The 21,827-nt window shown below is 39.6% G+C and overlaps 1 protein-coding gene across 2 annotated transcripts in view; it reads left to right on the top strand.

Annotated features, from left to right (window-relative positions):
* Positions 1 to 21,827, top strand: part of SOX5 (SRY-box 5) — a 404,814-nt gene that overhangs the window by 240,887 nt on the left and 142,100 nt on the right. The gene's annotated exons all lie outside the window — the stretch shown is intronic.

Genomic DNA, 21,827 nt, shown 5'->3' with positions numbered 1-21,827 from the left:
GGGGCTTGCACTGCCCAGCTAGGACGGGGCAGAGCCACAAGCAGCTCATCCGAGAAGTATAAGGAAAGGGAGAAGCTCCAGCCACTGTGCACACCTCCTGGAGAATCATGGGGGGCATGTGCCCCCCAGATCTGTGTTCAGAAAGAGGGCAGGCTGCCGCTGTGGGCTGGGGCCAGGGGCAGCACTAGGCTCTTCCTGGCAGGGGGGGTTGGGCCCAGGGCGGGCAGCAGTGGCACTGGGTGGGGGGCTACAAGGTGGTCTTCAGCCACCCCAGAATTTGCTGTAGCCCCCGCCATAGCTCCCCCTCCCAGAATTGCTGCCACCCACCCCAAGTGCAGCCCCAGCCCACAGTTCCAACTCACCCATGCCCCACACACACATCTGGGGGGCACGTGCTCCTCCATGACTCCCGTGGGCTGCTTATGACTCTGTCCCACACCCCACCCTGCCCTGGTGTTGCAGTACCTGCCCTTGTCCCAACCACAGTCCCTCCCTCACTGCAGAGACTTTGACTGCCCCCTCCACACCCCTTCCCTCCCTTTCCCTTGCCCCTTCCCCACAACAAACTTACCAGCCAGAAATTGAGAAGTCATAAATCCTCCAGTTCCATTGATTAAAACCCCATAACGAAAAGCAGATGATGAGGTTTTTAACCCTCACAGGTTATAAAATATCAAATTTTACAGGTATCTTTTGTCCAGAACTGCATCCTGTGGCTCAGATTAGTGTAATGCTAAGTGGGAAGATGGGAAGAGAAAGACATTAGGCCTGCCAGATGTGGCAGCATTTGCTTTGGATTCAGACGATTCGGGGGGGAGTGATTCAATTCGGTGATTCGAATCACTGTCCTGAACCGATCTGGCTGAATCTGATTTGGAGATTCGGCCACTGCTGAGTCGGCTGAATCTCTGAATCGGACAGGCCCCATCCCCCACCTGCTCTCCCAGCCCTGTCAATGGCTGCTCCACTTGGCCCCAGCTGCTTGCTCTTTTAAAAAAAAAAAAAAGCCTCCACTCACCGGATGCTGCCAGGCAGGGGGGTGATCCCTGCTGGCCCCACTGCCCTGCGCTGTGGGTGGGGACTCTGCAATGAGCCCCCAGAAGCCCCAATGGCCGCCTGGGGGGCTCATGGCCAAGCCCCCCATGCAGTGTTGGGCAGTGGGGGGGAAGCAGGGATCACCTCCTTGCCTGGCAGCAGCTGGGGAGTGCAGGGCTTTTTTAAAGAATCGGGAGCTAGGGCTGGGCAGGGCAGCCATTGATGGGGCTGGGAGAGCGAGTGTGGGTTGGAGGCGCTCAGGGAGGCTGGGGGAGCAGGCAGAGGATGGGGCTTGACAGGGGTCCCCCTATGATCTCCTCCCTCCTCCTCCAACCCCCTCCACCTGCCCCCTACTGACTAGCATGGAGTACGGTTCCAGCTCCCTGAAGCAGTGAGCGGGGACTGCCTGAATCTCTGAAGCTCTCCGACACTTTTCCGAATCAATTTGGACAACTTCAAATTGATTTGGACCTTTTTACTGGTCTCCTGAATTGGATTTGGATTTGGAGATTTGGCCACCGAATCAGGCCAAATCTCCTCCAAACCAAATCAGCACCTGAAGCTTCGCAAAGCTGTAAAAGACAGGTCTCTGCCAGGTTGCTTTAAAAAACTTGAAGCTGCTCAGTTATTTGGAATAGTAGAGTATTTGAAATAAGTGTACACAGTGCAAATGGCACTGTCAAACACATGATAAATGGGTTCTGCCTGCAACTTTAAATTTTCATATGGCTATCACCAGCTCACTAATGGAGTTTGCCTATATGTATGTATATATGCAGACACTTGTGTGATGGGTACTCTGTACACGTGTGCATAAATAAAATATTGAGGAGTCTATATATGCAGTGTTTTGAACAATTTTTTAAAATATATGTTAGAAGTTCGGTTTTATAAGTAGTTTCCTTATTCATATGTGTACATAGATATGCACATGCATGTTTGGGTAATATGTTTGTGCAAGTGCATGCATCAGTCTTTCCTATAACAAACATATCATATATATATTATGTGTATGGTTAGCTGTTGATATAAATGTATAATATTAAACATTGGGTACTCTCTGAACTCTACAAGCCATCTTTTAGTAGTTACTAATACTTTTTAAATTACCATCATAGATTCCTAGCAGACATTAACTAACAGAGCTTTTTCTTTTTTTCTGAATACATGTAAATTTACATTTTTGTGGGGTGAAGGAAAACTGTATGGGAGAACCTCCCCAATAATTGAGAAATAGAAAGAAGGGGAGGAGCTCCTGGAAACATCCAGGTATGCAAATAGGCATAAAGTATTTGAACTTCACTCCTATTTTGCCATATTGCTATTTGATCAATATTGCCAGATTATCCTGTTGAATTTATACTAACCTGTGATTTTCACTGACTACCTGTCTTGTATGCATACCAGCCCAGCTGCTGACTTCTTTACTTTTCATTCCATCCAGGAAGAGCACACACCAACTGCTGAAACTTCCTTAGCCTGACAAAGGGTTTTTGAATCCAAAAGCTTGCTTAATAATTATTTTCCACCTACTTGGGTTGGTCTAATAAAAGATATCAGATTCACTCAAGGAACCTTGTCTACTAAGCTGTGAGAGAGTCAACCTATTGTGCAGCTCTTTACAAAGTATATAAGCAAAATAGGAGGGTTATAGTATTTTCTGTAGAAAAAAGTATATTGCAACTATCTGATTGACTGAAAATACTACTTCATGATTATTTCATGACATGATGAAAGTTGAAGCTTATCATTAATGTTGTCATTTAAAAATATCTTGCAATGGAGGGGACTAAGTACTGCATTATATTCTGAGACAGGGGCTTCCTGAAAGTATTGCTAAAACTGTATTATGTCAGGCCATTTTACTTTGCAGCCCTAGAGAACCCTACCACAAAAGGCATTTTGCAGACAAGACCTGAAAATAAGTGCAGCCTCAGCGTAATTGTAGCCAAACGGTTCCATAGTAAGAGTTTCTGTGTGTGGAATCTGAATGTCCAGCTGTTCTTAGAAGGATTACCAGGGTTTAATGGAGAGCACAGATGGAACCCATACTATTGTCCAGAGTATTCTAGGGCAGAGGCTAAAATGTGAAGGATAATCAGGAAAGGGTTGATTTTGCAGGGGTGGGGGGAAGGAGGAGAGGGAGAGAGAAAAGAAAGAAGGGGCTGGGAGGTTTGGGGGCGGGGGCATTCCCCTTGTTCTGTAAAAAGCAAGGGGATTGATACTGTCCAATAGAGAGGGTGCAGAGGAAATAGCTTCGAAAGCTTCCTTTCATGGTTAATAGGCACTGTAGAGATGGCACAGGTCATGTGTGGTGTGCAGCTGTTTAGAGATTCTTACTGAACTGTTAGAGACTTAGCAAGGCCCATTATTCTAGGCACTAAGGCAGTTTTACTGGATATGGACTACTGCAATTGTATAAGCTCTCCTTTGTGTGAGTACTAATTTGGAGTGCTACCATAAGCCAGCCATACAATCCATGTTTCCCCTGAATGAATGAGTCATCTTGATAAACAGGCTTAGAGTATACAGCACTGACTTAGCCCTGTTAGACCTTATTTGTTTAAAATGGATCACATTCTAATGTTCTAATAACATTCTAATGACAGAGAAAGCTGTCAGACATAAAGGTTTTAAATGGTACTTCACTTGCCTTGCCACGTGTTAGACATACTTGTGATTACTGATTTGCTATAGAATATTAACATGTTACTAATATTAACATGTTACTAATATGCTGTCATACATATAACTGATTTCAAGACTACTCAGCAAGTGAGCAAGTATGTGTCCCAGATAACTTGATTCAGGTGCCAGTGAGACACCTTGATTGTTTTATTCCAAATTGTTACACGACAGTAATACAACTGTTTTTCATTAATAATGACCATGCACATACCCACAGTTTATGGTTATATAACATTACTATTATTTCATGTCTATGGATGCCAAGGATATGAAAAAAGTATGAACCATGGTTAAATGCACTCACCCTGCAGCACTCCTAGCTGGCCCCTCTTACCTTTGTAGCCAAACTGTGGGCATTGAAAGACATGCTCCAGAAAAGGGGGAGGGAGACTTTAATTAGGGCAGCTCCGAAACCTGGGCTAATTAAAGCCCCCGAAGCATCACGTGTATCAGTGTCCTCGTACTAAAAAATGGTGGGGCACTTTGAACTAAAGCTCATCGACCGAGCTTTAAACTGCTCTGCCACCATTTTTCAGCAGAGGGATGCTGATACACGTGACACTGAAGTCTGCTGGAGCACAGTAATTACTACACTCCAGCAGATTTAATTAATTGAGTCTGCTCCAACGCGAGCAGCCTGCCTGCATGTGTATAGGAGGCCTGTGTTAGAGGTGGTTTTGTGTAAATCATTCTTAGGTAAGTATAACGTGCTATTTATTTTAGGAAGTCTTACCTGTCCACAGATACCATGTTTGCTTTGGTTCCAAGCACTTGTAAAAGTGCTACATAAAAGTAACTGGGGAAAAAAAGGCTCTTTTGACCAGCTTCTTAGCTGGTGTAAAGTGGCATAGCCCTGGTAATTTGCCTAGAATTGTCTGTATTATGTATTTTTGTATCCTGAATAAGCAAGATGTTTCCTTGGAGTTTTATTTTTTGCTGTAGAGAAAAAAATAAAACAAAATGGTTTGACTGGATGGGAAAAATTATTAGCCTTTATGGTGATGATATGATTTGTCCAGTTATGTACAGCAGGGGAGTCTGATCCTCAAGTAATGGAAATTGTGGGTGCTCATAATGCCAGGCTATACATACATTTGTGTATGTATTGAAATGTATAATACTCTATACCTTATGATTATTTAGAAAGGTATATGAACATTTATTTATTAGTTACTCTTCAGTGCATTGCCTGGTTTCTGCACATTAATTCATCTCCACGGCACTTATGCTAAGATAATAAACCACTGAGCAACCTCAAACAAGCAGACACATGATGTAAAGGCACCCTTAAAGGCATGGAAACTGTGTAAAGTTCTTTAAAGCATTCGTGCTGTAAAGGGGCAGATACTGTAAATGACACTTAGCCCTTTTTTAAAACTATTACAGGAAACCCTTGCCATTCATGGACTCGCCATTCGCGGTTTTGAATGTTCACGGTGTGAATATTTGAAGCCACGGTCTCTCCCTGCATGCTCTCCCTGGCTCTCACGCACTCTCCTTATAGCTTTCGTTAATTAACTGGCTTGCTGCCACAGTAATTGAGGGAGTACGGTGGCAATTAACGCTCGTTGTGGATCATGAGCTCCTCTGAGCTTGCAGATCAATTGATCTGCCACCCCATTCCTAGGGAAGTTTTTTTCTCAAGATTAGTCTTCAGCGGGTCCATCCAGCCCACTCCTCTTCACTCTTCCCTCCTCTGCCCCTGCCAGTGTCTGTGGCATCTGTGGGAGCTCTGTGATGGCTGCTGCTAGGCTCTTGATGTATTCACGGATTTCGCCATTCGCGAGGATCTCTGGAACGGATCCCCCATGAATGACGAAGGTCTCCTGTATTGAATTTCATATATTTTTATATATCTACTGTACACAAGAGAGCAATGGGCTCTCGATAAAAGTCCACCTGAGCTCTTCAAGCTCTTAACGAAAATAGTCCCAATACCTTAAAAAAAGTCATTAAAAATTCCTAAAATAGTTTTCAGTGAGTGCATCTACATGTGAAATTAAGATGAACCAATAAACTCCAAAGCTATTTAAGCTGGAGTAAACTTCTCCTGAACACAGCATCGACATGTGTGCTGGGGCAGAGCAGAGCTGGACTGGCAGGGAGCATGAGGGAGTCAGTCCTGGGCTCTGGGTGGCAGAGGCAGAAGGGCTGGCTAGAGCAGCGATGTAGCTAGCTGGCAGGCAGGAGTCTGGGTCCCACCCAGTCACTGTCTATATATGCATTTCAGCTCAATAAATGACCCCACTATAGGATAGTATTGTGAGGGACTGTCCCCAACAATACTGTTTTATGGCAGAGTTAATTACTTTACTGCACCCTAATACCAGTGCACCAGTGTAGATGGTGATGCTTGACTGTGGAGCTAATTAATCTACTCTGCAGTACAAGTATAGATGTACCCTATGTGTGGTACATCAAATATAAAATATTGTGGTAGATACAATGGTTTTCTTGATATGAGTTTAGAATGACTTGAATGAATAACTGGTAACTTAGCCACTCTCAGTGATTATTGTGTAATTCTAAACTCACGCTAGTAAAATCTTTATAGTCAACAACAGTCTCGTGTTTCCTACCTATTTTGTGTAAAATGCCTATTAGTTTTAATACATTTTAAAATGGATTTGGGTACATATACTTCTGGTGGCAGACAGTTCTGAACTTTTTATTGAAGTCAAATTTTTAAAAAGTAAAAACAACTTTATATAAAGAAATTCCTACCTCACTCCCAAAATACCACGGGAAATCTCCAAGTGACAAGCACCACAACCATAAGGGTAAATCATCACACCAGCCAAGTGATGAATTTTTTTCTGGAGCTTCCTAATAATTCAGGCACCATGGGACCTGTGCTTTTCTCTGCTAAAGGAACATTATTAGAGCATGAGATTCATGCTCAGAATCTCTTAATACTAAGTAGTAGTAACTTATTTGTATTTGCATTGTACCATACATCAGGGAGAAGGACCTAAAGGATCATTATAAATTAAAAAATATATAGGAGTTGCTTCACCAAATATTTATATGCAGCCCATATCTGGGTTTGCATTCTGGGAACATCTTAACAGGGTATGTGTACTCTGATTAATTTGGCATAGAGCAAAACAGGAATATCACATTCAGTTGCTGCCTTATGGGTATTGGAATTCTTCATATTCAGAAGAATCTGCTGGGTAACCCAGAGTTTGAGATGATATTGAGATGTGCTGCTAAAGTAAAGCTTGGTTATGATCCCAGACCACACATACCTCATTGGAGCCTCAGGGAATTATCTTACCATCCAGGAAATAACATGCATGCATGGTGCCTAATTTTCAAGAGATAATGTAGAATAAATGAGTGAGTAATAAGAAGAATTGCTGTATCCCATTGAAATCAAGTGCTTTTGAGCATGTGACTTTCTTGTCAATGAAGAGCAAAATACAAATGGTCCTTTTATTCACTTCATAAATTTTGCAGACCCATATAATCTGTTTTCTCAGGACAGATTCTACTTTTGGAATGTGATCTGCAGTTTCAGTGGTGATACCAGATAGCTTGTATAAATCATAAGGATGGTTATTGATATATTTTGTGATCTTAATTTTAAGCTAATAGATGCTTAAGTTTTCTCCAGCAAAGTGACTTAAGTACATATAATTTTGCTATTGCATGTGCTCAGAAGCCTTTACATCTTAACTGAGCTGAGCCAAACACTTGACAGCCTGTCAATACCCAGGGCTTTTGCAGATTCATAGCCCATGCCGCTACATTCTTTAGGACTAGGGACAGACATTACACACAAACCGGTTTAAGTGATCAGAAACTGGTTTAAACCTGTAATAGAACAGTGTTTGAGATAAACCTGGTTGAATGTAGTATCAGACTTAACTGATTTGAGTCAAGCCAGTTTATGCAATGTCTGTCCCAGACCTCTTCTTTGTTTAACTAAAATCAAAGTCCCCCAGAATCCCAGATGCCTTGCTGGGTGGGGCTCTGCTCTCTGCTGTAGCTCAGCAGGGCCGGCACCTCCTCTCTGCTCCTTGGCTGGAGCTCTGGCAGAGACTGCAGGTACAGCAGCATCTGCCTTGCTTCCTTCTGCTTCCCTCCCCTGCCATTCCCTGCTCAAGCAGAGATCACCCCTCCCCTCTGCCTTACACAGACACCTCTCAGCATTAGGTAGCATACCACATGCTGGCTACGGTCTGTGCTGTGGAAGACAAGACAAAGGCAGACAGCACAGTGGCTTAGGGCTCTTTGGAGCTAATCAGCAGGTAGCTGGTAATATCCCTTCGTTCCTTCCATGGAAAGCATTGTTTAAGAAGAGCTTAAACTAATAAGAGATCCTTTTGTTTTGCTGATGGCATGATAAATGCTGTATAAACCCCTGCTGGCTCTGTTGCTGACCAGTGAGAGGGTGGGAACCCCTCCCTAATCAGAGTATCCTGCTGGGTCCTGGCCATGCCTCCCTCAGCTCAGCTCTATGGAAGGGAATGGAGGGCTGCTCTAGTGCCCCCCAGTTTCTAGCCTGAGCCACTGCAGGCATGTGCCTGCATTGCCTCAGTCCAGAGGAGATGTCTGTATGGTTACAAACTGATTCAGCCTAGGCAGGTTAGACTAACCTTCAAAGATTAAATCAATTCAGGCTCAGGCTCTTTGAATGTCTGTCTCCAGCCTAAAGGTCTCAATCCATAGGTATGCTCAGTCCAGTCTAGCTCATGGCCTTGTGGGTAGGGCAGCTTATATTCCTGCCAGTGATGCCAAATGAACATGATTACATTACATTACTTCCAGTTGTGGAGGCAGTCTGACATGGATTTTGACACCTACTGTGGGTTTGTGAATTCTGCTCCAAAGTGTGTGTGTGTCAAACTCGGTGTCACCTAATTTAAGTCAATTTGTGGATCTGAGCATTAATATCCCATGTGGTGGATGCTGAAGAAAGTTCTTATCTCTGTTGGGTCTTTGGGAGCAACCCAAATCTTATTTTTGTTATTAAACCTAGCAGGACTGATTCTAAAGATAAGAAGCAGCTTAAATGACAATAAGCATGCTTAAAAAACCATCACCAAACACCCCAAAACCCACAGGAAATTATAATTTTAGATGGTGTTTCAGTAAATACAATATTTGCTGCATATTTTATTGTAATACCTGTGGCCAAAGGTATTTCTGCAAATACCTTATTATGAATAAATCAACTGTTCAAGGAACCCCTTTTCACTGCCTAAGAGAAACAGGCTGTTCAAGAAAACAAATTTAAGTTTACATGCTGAATGTCTTTGATTTATGCTTAGACTAGATGGATAACATAAATTGAATATTTTCAGAAGTAGAGACTTTTACCATGCTCACATATCCCTCTTTCCCGTACATACAACAACTATCTTTCTCCTTAGTATGCAAATACATAATTAAAAGCATTCAACAAAGAGATGAATAAACCAATAAAGTAAGCCTCTGCTAATTTATTTTCATTAGCTGGAAATATGTGGAAATACCCCAAAGAGCTGAGTGATACTGGAAAGTTGTAACAGATAAGAATCTACTGGCTGCTTTTATGTAAGACAATAGATCTTGTGAATATTCTGCTTCCTCTCCAGGCAGTGAGCTAGTATGGTTAACCAAAATTGTTGAGTAATTGTTCTGTGGTTGAGAACAAAATGCTGAATTAAACTGTTCCCAGCACAATAATTGTGTGATTACAGCATTTATGTTGCTGGCCAAAGGAACAGTCATTAGGTTTGGAAGACTTACCAAAACCACAGGCACAAAAAAAATGCAAATCACATGTAAATTGTCCTCTAATACCTATAGTGCCTTAGGAATTGCACAAGAAGTACAGTATGTGTATATTTGAAAGCAGGCTAGCTGGAAAAATGATTGTTCATTCAAGAACTACTTCAGATTATGAAGAAAAGATCCAAAGATTATTCACTTCCATTATGCCATGCTCACTTTTCCCTCTTCTGTGATCCTGCATCATATATATTATAGGCATATTCTGTTTTATTTTGCAAAAACATATGCATTTGTGTTTTCCCCAGTGCATACCAATCAGATATTGTTGGGAGTTGTAAGGTGGGATGGACTCCTACACTTTACTAGATCCTGCATTGAGCCAATTCAAAAAAGTCTGTGAGGGAGGCAGGCAGCAAATGTTTATTTGATTGCCCTAATCCACCAGTAAAATTGAAAATTGATTTATGATGATAGGCGCTCTTGTTAGGTAGATAATTTCCTTCTCCAGTGTGCTGGCCATACTTAAAGTGCCAAGGAAACAAACACTTTAAGTCTCTTGCTTTGTGCTTTTGTTCTGCTGTTGCTTCTTCTCACATAGCTGGTATTAAAAGAGGAGGAGGAACATGAGGAGGCAGCAAAAAATAATGGGCAAAATGTTTGAAGACAATTGCAAATTTTCTGTCTGCAATTAAATGCAATCACAAACGATAGGATTTGGATGGCTAACTACCTGATTGCGTTCAGAAATCAGGTAGTTAGATGTCTAAACCCTATCATTTGCATCTGCAATTAATTATGCCTCAGATGTATTGCTGTCACAAAATTGTGGGCACAGAATAAGAGACTAGTTTAAAAATTTGGCCCCAAATATGACTTCTCAGAAACACTTACGTAAGTGGACCAATAGTATCAAGAAAATATCTGTATGGGGATCTGAAAGGAAGAGTGGACATGCATTTTTAAAGTCTTTGTCTTGTAATTTGACTCAATTTTACTTTTCAGATTGTATTGTTCTTAATAAAACTACACTCTATTAAGGAACAATCCAACTAGCAAAGAGGACGGTCAGATAGACACAAGCCTAAACAGCTGAAAGACTGAAAAGAGGTCTTTATTGTGCATTTCCCTGGGTGGTAATTAGAGGCTATCCAGCCCTGGAAATGTGTTTTCCACAGAGGTTTCCTCTAACATTTGGTCTTAGTTTTCCTGGCCATTTGTCCATCATATTTAAGAGCAGGATTTTTAAGATCATGTAGAAGCAATAAAACTCTATATAAAATAATAATAAAATGTCTTCAGGAAAGAATTACATTAAACTGTTGTAGCAACTGAAGTTCTGAAAACTGAAGTTATTATGAACTGACTGTATATTGGACCATGTATCTAATTTAACAACAAAAAATAACAGAAAAGGGAAAGTGGGATATTTTGAGGGCTTAATCAGTGGATTTAAGTCTAAAATTTTCTGAGAATATACAGTTCTTCCAAAATCTACCCTGATTAGCTTATAAAAATGTTTCTTTCCCTGCAGTGTCTTAGATAGTCTGTATGCCCTTTTGTTAATGTGTGTCCCTCCAGCTTCCATTTAAAGATATCAGGAGAAGGTATAAACATTTAGTATCAGATTAGCTTGTATTCTGGGTCCTTAAACATCTATTTTTGAGAGAGAGAGAAAATGTTGAGTGGTGACTTTGATTAGACTTCTATGTTTGTTTATGCCATTGCAGCATTCAGAAACTGTACAGGTTTTGAATTGCTGCCCACTAAATGATATTAAATAACCTCTAATTCCTGCCCACCGCCTACACATCAATTAAAACAAACACAGCTATCTTAATGATATTACACTTGTCAAAGAGATACTGAGAAAAACACATTTTAAAATCTTAAGATTTTGTTGGAAGGATCAAACTTATATTTTGCTTAGAAATACAGAAAAAAATAAGCTCTCCCAATATAATAACAATATATGAAATTATATTAAAGGTATTGTCATGCAAACAAGATATAATTTAAGGCTGAATTTAATGATCCCTTGTTTGTTGTGCAAAGCATTTTGTGTAGATAGTAGTTATGGATCAGGGGTTATGGAACAAGAAATTACTTTTCACGTTACTTGTTTTATGGAGTAATTTTATTCTGAAATGATGAGAACATTGTATGTGGTATATGATTATGATAGAAGTGTTAACATATAGGGGCAGATCTTGGTATTGATACCACTGCAGCTTAAGGGTATAAAGAGAAAACTACAGAGGTGGATGAAAACTCTGTAGAGCTGCTGCTTTGTTCAGCTCCCACCCCTCTGTGCCAGCCCCTCATCCATGGGAGTGGGGGGAATAGAACTCATTAACTCCACTTCCTGCCAACAACCCATCAATTTAACTTGGAATTTACTTCCAGTTACATTCCAGTAGGCATGTCCTTGGGCAACTGGTGCCTTCTGATACTGGGGGTCCCCCAGCGGCTGATCGCCACCAGTGACAGAAGTGCAGCAAAACCAGAAGTGCCGGCAGTGCTTCTCTCAGTGCCCCTACAATCTTGTGGGGGGGGGAGGGCACTGGCCATCACCCCCACTCCAGCTGACAAGGGCCAATCTCAGGGAGGGCATGTGCCCCTCTGTATCCCCCCATGCATTGCCTAGGGGCATGTCTACAAGTGCACATTTACTGAGCAGTAACTGAAATTACTGTGCAGTATGGGTGTGTGTCTACATGTGCACACCCATACTGCACAGTAAATATGGTGACTTATGCTGACTTGAGTGTAAATTTTAATACCTGCATCATGCAGGTATCAAATTTATGCCTGATTAGTTACTGCGCAGTAATGCATGTGTAGCCACATTACTGCACAGTAACCCAGGGGTCCTCCCTGCTGGGTCTGCACAGCCTCTAGGGGGCCAGCCTGAGCCCAGCCCCAGGGCTCATGGCTGGCCACCTCTCCTGGCTTCAACTTGGGACTAAAGTTAGTCCCAAGGAATGGTGGCAATGTGGACAGGGGCTGGAGCTTCTCCTGGTGGCCACAGGGGCACATGGCAGGCTGCGCTGACCTGGGGCTAAATTTAGATCCAGATCACCTGTACATGTACATGTACACCCAGGTCACCTATACATGTACACCCAGCACTTTTGGGGGAAAAAAAAGCCCTGACTCAGCGGGTGCTGCCAGGTGGGGGTGGCATCCCTGCTGCCCCCCACTGCCCTACACTGTGACAGATCCCACACAGTCAATCATATATGCTTCTTCACCTGCCTCTGCAGTAGCTTACCTACCAAACTCTGCCCCCAAAGCTGATCTGGCATCAAGCCATGATACTGTTGTGAAAAAAAGTATGATCTGGAAATAACTTTAACTCATATAGTGTTTATTTATCTGGGAAGCCCAAAAGACTCTGTTAAACCACAGTTGAGAAAGAGTCCTCTCAGTGCTTGGAAATGGAAAGTAACAATATCAAGTGGGGAAGAATAAATTTTAAAAAAAGCTTCTAAAAAACTAACATGAATAATGAAGATGAAAATTTACTTGATATTATTTCTGATTCTTCAAGGCATTTGCAAAAAAAATCTGTATTATTTAAATAATTGAAACAATATTGTATGAATCAGCTAATCATAGAAAATAGTCCGCATTTGCAGCCTAAGAAATTATCCTACATGATGTCTTTTCAAACACATCAGGAAATCTCACACCTGTTTTCTTTTGACGGACAAATGTTTCATTGAGTGGCTTACTGCTAGAGTGATCAACATTGGTCCAGCGCTTATCAGGCAGAGCATTAAACAAGCATCTGGAAACTGTGTGTTCCATCATACGCTGTGAGAAACATCAGTTATTAACAAGGAGCCCACATCCAAGGGAGTGACATTATACATTAACTCTTGTTGTACTACAGTTACACTCAGGAGGAAGTTCCTGTTACCAATGTATACACACAGAATGGGGTATATATACAGTGTTAAGTAATAGACTAATAGCAGCAACATGCACACGTTTGTGGCAATTAACAATAAAGAGTAGCCCTGGGTCATAATTCTGCGATGGACACTAAAACATAAACATAGCTATAAAGTGTTCTGGGGCATGTCTGACACAAAAAATACTAGGCAGGAGCATGAAAAATGTAGTATTTCCCCCCAAAGACCAAACATGCTGAAAAGGACTACTTTGTCTTCACCCAGTTCCTCCACACATGGCTTCATCAACCAGGGATATATTTCATGCCTTTAAATGGAAAGGGCTCTTTCGAAAATTCTCTTCAGCCGTCTGCTGTAGCTACCAGGCTGTTACCTGAAGTGCAGTAGCTTTCCCTGAAAGTCTTTTTCCTTCCTTCTTGGATCATATCTCACCCACTGGAATGAAAGCTTCACAGTTTAGAGCCACTAATCCTGCATGAACTGGTCATATGAAAGAACTAAACTGTTGATTTAAAACAGCTGCATATTGAAATGAAGGTCAGTATATTTTCTTTTACTTTAGGATCCTTCCCCTTTCTCCCAGTTCCTCTCCTGAAATGAGCAGTGCTTCAAGTGCCCTTGTGGCAGTATAGATAACTTTAGTGTTAAGTAGCAATGATGAGCCTTGCTGTGGCTAGGTACAGATATTCAAAAAACCCAAGGTAGAAACTCTCTAAGTTATTTGGTTTTCTGTAAGAGGTGTAGTTTTTAGATTGGTAGTGAACAGAACACATCCCCTCTTTGGGGAGTGGGGCGAATCTTAAACTGGGTTCTGCCATTTTTAAACTAGTTTATGTGTGCCAAACTTCTGTTCTGTTATGGATATAGGCCAGTTTCCAATGGCTTATACCTGTAAAAGTATGATGTCTGTACCTGTATGTACACCTACTTGGAGAAAGAAGCAGTATTGTTTTTTCCTCCCATTCTATATTTATCACATAGGAAGACCAGAGAAGAAGTGTAACACTTTTTTTGTTTTCATTATATAAACTAATATCAGTAACACTTTCAGTTTTTCCTTTGGAGCTATCCAAGAAACCTTCCTTGCATATATCGAATTTCCTTTCTGTTTGTATCCTCCTAAGAAACAAATGAATAAGCTGTTTCTGGTTTTCCTGTAAGACTCCTGTCTTCCCAGCCTGCCTTTGTTTGTTTCATATCATTCCATTTTGTCCTGGGATGGACACCCCTTTTGGAGCATGTCACTGCTGTATAAATGGGTACAGGGTCTGCTATTTGGCAGTGCAGTGTACTCCCCCACACTCCAGTTATGGGCCTTAGCACTTAATCACTTTTGTAGGGCTCAGAGTCCGTGTTCAGCTCACACTGGGCTGAGATGGATGCTGCGAGTGAAACCATGATCTTGGACTGGGCAGTGCAGAGCTTTAGGGCTTCTGGGCTTGCCTCAATTTATTCTTTTCAACTGGTAAACTTTTATATAAATCTTTGAGACGACTCATTTTTTTTCTGTCTTTCTTGAAGTTTGTTTGTTAAATTTTATACAAACTAGGATGCAGGCTTGCCAGCTATTGCCTGTTGAAGATAGTATTGTCCATTTTTCAGAAAGTTAATAATTTTTCCACATTATCACTCCAATAAGTTCTCCTGTTCTATTTGAGTTAAAATAGGATGTTTTTCTCTCTAAATGGCCTTATTTATTCCTTTTCTAAGACTGACACTACAAGAACATATTTTTTTCCGTGCAGAAGGCAGGGCAGTGTGGCACCTTTAGAGGGGCATTAGGTTTCATATGTTACAGCCTACGTCATCAGTTGCTATGAACAAACTTGCAGAGAGCAGAGGTACTAAATAGGAAGGAGTTATATTATTTCAATAAAAAGGACAGGCAAGCATTGCTAGTCAGCAACTGTGAACACTTGTGAGAGAGCAAAAGAGAGAGATGGCCAAACCATTTCCAGTTTACAGAACCAAGGTGCAGTGCATACCAAAATGAATAGCCCCTAGAAATCATAGAAATTAAGGGCTGGAAGGGTCCTTGAAAGATCATTAAGCCCAATCCCCCTGCTCTGGGCAGGAATACTGCTGAGATCAAATGTTCCCAGCAAGGTGTCTGTCCAGTTTCCTTTTGAAGAATTCCAAGGTTGTAGACTGCACCACCTCCTTAGGAAATTTATTCCAGGCTTTGGTTATCCTTACCATAAAGAAGTTCTTCCTTACATCCACCCCAAAACCATCCTCTAACAGTTTATGGCCATTGTCCTCCCCTGGTGCACCAATAGGACTAAACAATAGCATAGCAGGTGGTTTTAGAAGTTGGTGGCATAAAACCATTAAATATTTAGCTCTTGCAAATGAAATGATTAGTTTATGTCATCATATGATGCATTTAAATTTTCAGTTATCTATCAAATGAGAAAAATATTTAACTTCCAGGTAGGCAAGGAACATAAGTATTTGTATGCAATCTCTTATTAAAGAAATAACTCAGTGGCATGTAGCAGTCTAAATAGTAATATTCAGTCGAAGCCATGTGAAAATAAAATTTAGACACATTTCAATATAAAAATATAGAGCAAAATAAAAAAAAGAAAGATGTAGAATGGCATTTTATTCTAAGCACCAGAACAAAACTAAAATAATAAATTTAGTGTTTAGTACTGTATCTGTTTGCATCTGGGAAAAACCTGTTTCAGAAACCAAACCTATACTTCTTACACATGCCAAATGGTACCTCCCCCAAGTAATCCCATTAATGTCACCAAGAAGAGAACTTCTTAGTGGGTAATGGTATAGAAGAATTATACCCTAAATGTAAATTACAACCTATGCATGCTAAGAAATCTACTGAAATATACACAACAAAGGGAAGAAAACTTCTGTGAAAACTCTTTGTCAATAGAGATATTTTGGGTCATTATGATAATGATATTAATGTAAGAATATATGAATGAAAAAATGTATCTAGTTTTGTAAGGGAAAGTATGGTCTTGTATTATTTGAGAGAGATTATGAGCCTGTTAAATGACATAAGGGTCTTTCAGGAGAAAACAGAACTTTAGGGTTGCAGAGACAAACTTAATTTGCCATTTCCTCATTTTTGTGTGCCTGACTCTGGAACCCTAATGTTCTTTTAATGTATTTTTGTATGTCATTATTTATACAGTCACCCAAAATGTGCAACAATGTTATAGAAACTAGAAGAGAGAGATTATCCTTGCTTATAGTCTAAATGTATCTGTTTAACAGGAACAACAATAGGGGAACCCATTAAAAGCATACTACTTGCTGTTCCAGGTAATATATTCTTAAGTTTAGAGAACAGATAGCAAAGTGCCATAATTACTATGGATCAAGGAATAAATAAAGAATTTTTTTAATTGTGATTACTGTGTTTATGTATACTACTATGTATAATTTTATTTCTCATGAGAAAGGAAGAATAAAGATTTGTGGTTAAGGCAGTAGACAAGACAGTAACGCCTAGGTTCAATTCCCAGCTCTGTTAACAGACTTCCTGTGCATGATTTTGAGCCATTCATTGAGAGCCAAGTTTATAAAAGTATGTAGGCACATGAAAATGAAAATAGGTATTGGCTGAGATTTGAATATCCTACTAAATTCCAATTTGCATCTTGAGGCATCTAAACATTCTTAGGAGGTTTTAAAAATCTGGCCCTTAGCTTTGGTACCACAGTTCCCTATCTACAATAGTTATAATAATGCTACCTTCTATTCTCAGTGCATTTTATTTATTTAAATCATAAGCTCTTGAAGGCAAGGATGGTCCCTTTCTTTGTATAGTTGCAATGTATGACACAATGCTACCTTTGGGCTCTAGGTTCAGCCTTATTACAAATGATGATATAGACTATGGCATAGAATCCTTGTTATAAATTACAGAACCATGTGGTAAACTACATGTACCACAAACTTTTATGGCCTCTGAGAATATTTCTAATAACCTGAACCTTTGAGCACCATTCTTCTTTTCAGCATACACCTGGAGCTTCCTGCAAAAAATTACTGGCCTCATATGAATGACTGAAAGCACTCAATCCTCGTTCAGTGATTTACTTTTAGTTCAATATTATTGTATTTCCTAATCCTGTTTAATGTAATTTTTAGCTATATTAAGATCCATTTAGAGGATCAGGTGATGGGACTAGGAGGAATATTTTAAGTGTTTGTTTGAAGCACACTTTGAAATCAAGAAAACTTTGAAAATAAATTAATAATCTCATAAAATGGGGATATTTCATCTTTAGTTAGTTCATTTATTTATTTCAACTATTATTTCTCATATTTTTATCTGCCCTCTGCTGTAAGAACTAAAATTACTGAAACTGTATATAAAATCTAGTTGGTCTAATGTAAGATATCATTTCTACTATGAGTCCTGAAACTGTATACAAAAATAGAAACTCATAGTAGTAGAACAAGCAACTTGAAAAAGGTGTATGGAGTTGATGTGGACAGCTCAGATTTTCTAGACAACTTATCTGATCTTAAAATGCCCTGTGTTCTCTTCACTCCAGTGACTTCTTCATACCTAAGCACTGAATATAATAGTAACTCATGCAGTTCCTACCAAATGAGTACAACCCCCGCCTTGTCCCTTTGTATCATATCACACCTAGTTTTCTACATAAGCCAGATGTGTTACAATAAAAGTATTTAAGGTTAATTAAAAGAATTTTTAAAAATATTCTTATATTTAATAGTATCCCAGCTTCCTTTTTTTTCCCATGAGTCCAACAGTACATGGATCTGAGTAATACATTTAAAGTGCCTCTAAGAATGGTTAAAAATGCTTTATATTCATTTAAATGTTATAACATGGTATCTTGGGAGTTAGGTTTGGAAACAATTACCATAGGTCATATTGAAATATGATATGTCTTCCAAAGATTTTAAGCATCTATTTCTAGCCCTGTAATATTACATGTAGCAGGTCTACTTTGATGGAGAAATCCTGTGTGTGTAAGAAAAAGAAGGGGCTATTTTACTTGCATGTTGAGATCTATATATAGATGAAGCTCAACAAGCAAGAAAAATATATTGGAAACAGGTAAGTAACATTAACTAAAACACCTACAAAATAATAGATGGAGAGCTAGAGAAAGAGAATTTTTAGGTGTGTTAGTTGATGTTAGTTACCTGTTTGGAATATCAAAATGAGCCTTGGGCCAGATACACAGTGAGTGGGGCAAAGTAGAGGCAGTCAGACATGTATAATAACATTTCAATGTATTACATACCTCTACACTGTCATGTAATAAACTGCTATTTCTGGATATCTGAAATATGTGGTGATATTCAGCTACACATTATTATAAAATAAATTTCAGAGACATGAACAATTGTGAAGTCATATGATGATGATACAGGATGACCTCATAAATCTGGATCTCGAAATTCTGGAATTCTCAACAATCCAGCACTTTTTAAGTTTCCCCTTCTGCTCCCTTGACCACCACTCCCTGGACATGGAGGGGGAAGCTTGCATGCGGCGGTTGCCATCACCATCTGCCACCCTGCTCTATGTGGCCACTGCTCCGGGACCGCTCCGGTTTAAAAAAAATGGAATTTTCAAATTTCTGGCTGGTGGTTGATCCCGAGCATGTTGGATTTATGAGGTTATACTGTACATACATTGCAGCAACATACACAGTCCCCATTTAGGATTAGAGACCAACAGTGACAAGTGTAAAAATTGCATCTGAAAGCCTGATGCGTTGAAGTCAATGGAAGGTTGCTATTGACTTTAGTGGGGCCAGGATTTAACCCATAAACCCTACCCTGAGGATGTTACAAACTAAAAAAAAACAGTTTTATAAAGAGGATGGGGAGAGATGTATATTATCAAACATATGCAGGTCTTTATAGTTGTAACATACACAAATACATTTGTATATTTACTTTCATTATTTGCATACAATTGGAGAATGAATGGCAAAGTCTTAAATACCCCCTGATTTAGAGTCACTTATGCTCAAATGATAAAATTTGTATGAAGTTACTAGTGGGGAAAATATTTTGAAAGACGAGTTAATATATGACAAGTATCTTTAAACAAATATAGCTAACATCAGCTTAGATAAAAAGGGGGGGGGCAGGGGGTGAGGGGGAGGGTGGGAAATCCTTTATCTAAAACTGAAAACTGGGCCCTGAATTTGGTACTGGGTTAAACTATTGTACCATAGCAACAATAGGTAACAATATACATGCCATATAAAAAAGTTAAAATACAGGAAATAGACACGCCTTAAAAATGAAGAGTCAGTTATAATATATTCATTTAGTATTTTATCAAGTAAACTAATTTAAATGAAAGAAGATTTGCACTTATTTATTTTTGGGAGGAAATGAATTGCAGGTATGTGAGTGGTGCTACATGCATTCCAGTTTAGAATGAAAAATTACATTATTTTGACTGAGTTATTTTTGTATCTATGCAAACCATCCTCACCTATCTATAGTTTCTACGGCCTTTATATAACTGGATTTGTGTCATTTGAAGTCAAAGTGTCCGAAGGCTCCATGGATAATTGCAAGAAGCTATCATTTGAAAAAGAAAATGTGACAGTCAGTCTTAAGAAAAAAGGGCATTTTCCTGGTGGATCTATTCCTAAAAGGGAGTGTTTTTCAGTGCAGTGTTTTGCTCGTGTATTTGGCAGTCACTTGAAATCAAGTGCAGACTTGAGCTACATTGTGGGCTTGGCAATGACAATTTGTGTGTGTGTGGTGCTTTAGTTATATTAGCCCTGGAGGCAGAGTTAACACTTGCAATGGGACAAGAGTATTTGCAGTCATCAGAGAACTTTGCAGTCAGCTTCAATAACATCACTCCATTTTTTTCACTTTTTTTTTTTAAACATTTTTTTTGGCAGCAAAGCTCTTAGTAGAACCATCTGTCTTTCTATTAGTGTTTTTGAGTCCTGTTTTGAAGCTTCTTTGCTTGGCAAAGTCACTTTCATCCTTGGAAACCATTTAAAAAAAAGTTCCATGGCTTTTTGCCGAAGAAGAGTACTATGCAAAAATTCCACACGGCTGTTCATTTTTGTTCTAAAAGAATACAGTTACTTTGTCTTTGTCTTTTGATATAAAAAAAATCAAATAAAGGCAGAAATGGGACAATTCCAGGGTGATTGAATGGGAGGGGAGAAGAAACAGCATTCTCCATTTTTTGTGTTCCATAATCCAGTAAACCTTTTAGTTAACTGGATCAGAATAGATCCAAGAAAACTGAAGTTGCAACCAAAATGAATCAAGTTAACACAGTGATTGGAGCTATATCTGGCATAGCTTAAGTTTTGAGTTTTCTGTTCACTTGCAGTAATGTCTACCAACAGGTCTTTTAGTCTTTCCCTTGTAGCATGTTCTAGGTGGAAAAGGCAAAGTAACTACCGAGCATTTGAGCATTAAAATTGTATATATCATGCCAGTTTTTAAATTTAGGATAACCTCTTTCACTCACACACACCTCTGCTCTACAATGCAGTGGTAAATCTTGATGACCTCTCCTGGAAGTGTCTCTTCCTTGATTGGGTTATCTCCCCAGTGTCAAGTTTTGTTTCTTGGTACACTTTTTGTCAAGACCAACCATTTAGATGGCTTAAATTAACAAAAGATTCACTCCTTTTTTGCATCATATATAAAGATGATGTCCTGACCATTTGTAGTAATCAAAAACTTTCACAAAACTTTGCAAGAGAAAGTGCTAGCTGTTAAAATATGGCTGATTTCCAGTTGAGATGACTAATTTGTGCCTGCCTTAAGTCCCTTGCAATATTCACTTGCAATATAATATTCTTCATTTCCTGCCTTATGCTGTTGTGTAGTGTTGCTGTACAAGTTAAATAGCTGACACTTCTGATATGGCTGCATTTAATGTGTGAGCAAAGTGTTTTATCAGTGAGGGTGTTTTTTGTTCAGACTGTCTTGGAGTAAATGTATGTGTCTGTACAATATGTATATGTGCATGTGCATACATATATAATGAGTGTATGCATATGCATATACACATAGACATTCCTACCTTAATGTATGCATCTTAGTTAGAAAGTAGTTGTGAATAATCATTCAGGGTGAAAGGTACTACACACAATTGTGATTTGGCAGCAGTGTGATATGGAATATCTTATGGCTGTATGGAGAAGGTGGATAAGTCTGAAATTGTGGAAAAGTAAGCTATTATGGTCTATGGGGAGAAGAAATAATTAAAAAGAAATATAGATATGTCTCACTAGCATCCTTTGATTTATTTTAGACTAATGCAATTAATATTAAGTCCTGTGGTTTGTAATGATTAACATATGGCTGCATAGTTGGTGCTACTGGTACACCTAGTCACCGAAAAGTTTGTTCTAGTTGGACCTATGTAAAAATGAACAAATGAGCACCTACAAAGGCATGTTCTCCAGAAGAATTCCCAGGTTTGATTTTCCATCTCTTGTTCAGCAG

Source organism: Alligator sinensis, unplaced genomic scaffold (assembly GCF_000455745.1).
Source record: "Alligator sinensis unplaced genomic scaffold, ASM45574v1 scaffold1024_1, whole genome shotgun sequence".
Lineage (NCBI taxonomy): Eukaryota > Metazoa > Chordata > Crocodylia > Alligatoridae > Alligator > Alligator sinensis.
Note: the sequence above shows the minus strand (reverse complement) of the source record. Positions and strands in the feature narration are given on the sequence as shown.